This window comes from Physeter macrocephalus, chromosome 8 (genome assembly GCF_002837175.3).
Source record: "Physeter macrocephalus isolate SW-GA chromosome 8, ASM283717v5, whole genome shotgun sequence".
NCBI classification, from domain to species: domain Eukaryota; kingdom Metazoa; phylum Chordata; class Mammalia; order Artiodactyla; family Physeteridae; genus Physeter; species Physeter macrocephalus.
The window spans coordinates 10,097,584-10,099,075 of NC_041221.1; positions in this window are offsets into that span (position 1 = coordinate 10,097,584).

The window sequence follows — 1,492 nt, forward strand, 5'->3', positions numbered from 1 at the left end:
AAATTAAAAATTCTCTGGAAGGAATCAAGAGCAGAATAACTGAGGCAGAAGAACGGATAAGTGACCTGGAAGATAAAATAGTGGAAATAACTACTGCAGAGCAGAATAAAGAAAAAAGAATTAAAAGAACTGAGGACAGTCTCAGAGACCTCTGGGACAACATTAACGGCACCAACATTCGAATTATAGTGGTCCCAGAAGAAGAAGAGAAAAAGAAAGGGACTGAGAAAATATTTGAAGAGATTACAGTTGAAAACTTCCCTAATGTGGGAAAGGAAATAGTCACTCAAGTCCAGGAAGCACAGGCAGTCCCATATAGGATAAATCCAAGGAGAAACATGCCAAGACACCTATCAAAAATTAAATACAAAGAAAAAATATTAAAAGCAGCAAGGGAAAAACAACAAATAACATACAAAGGAATCCCCATAAGGTTAAAAGCTGAACTTTCAGCAGAAACTCTGCAAGCCAGAAGGGAGTGGCAGGACATATTTAAAGTGATGAAAGGGAAAAACCTACAACCAAGATTACTCTACCCAGCAAGGATCTCTTTCAGATTTGACAGAGAAATTAAAACCTTTACAGACAAGCAAAAGCTAAGAGAATTCAGCACCACCAAACCAGCTTTACAATAAATGCTAAAGGAACTTCTCTAGGCAGGAAACACAAGAGAAGGAAAAGACCTATAATAACAAACTCAAAACAATTAAGAAAATGGCAATAGGAGCATACATATCGATAACTACCTTAAATGTAAATGGATTAAATGCTCCCACCAAAAGGCATAGACTGGCTGAATGTCTACAAAAACAGGAATCATATATATGCTGTCTACAAGAGAGCCACTTCAGACCTAGGGACACATACAGACTGAAACTGAGGGGATGGAAAAAGATATTCCATGCAAATGGAAATCAAAAGAAAGCTGGAGTAGCAATTCTCGTATCAGACAAAAGAGACTTTCAAATAAAGACTATTACAAGAGACAAAGAAGGACACTATATAATTACCAAGGGATCAATCCAAGAAGAAGGTATAACAATTGTAAATATTTTTGCACACAGTATAGGAGCACCCCAATACATAAGGCAAATGCTCTCAGCCATAAAAGGGGAAATCGACAGTAACACCATCATAGTAGGGGACTTTAACACCCCACTTTCACCAATGGATAGATCATCCCAAATGAAAATAAATAAGAAAACAGAAGCTTTAAATGATACATTAAACAAGATCGACTTAATTGATATTTATAAGACATTCCATCCAAAAACAACAGAATACACATTCTTCTCAAGTGCTCATGGAACATTCTCCAGGATAGATCATACCTTGGGTCACAAATCAAGCCTTGGTAAATTTAAGAAAATTGAAATCGTATCAAGTAACTTTTCCAACCACAACGCTATGAGACTAGATATCAGTTACAGGAAAAAATCTGTAAAAAATACAAACACATGGAAGCTAAACAATACACTACTAAATAACCAAG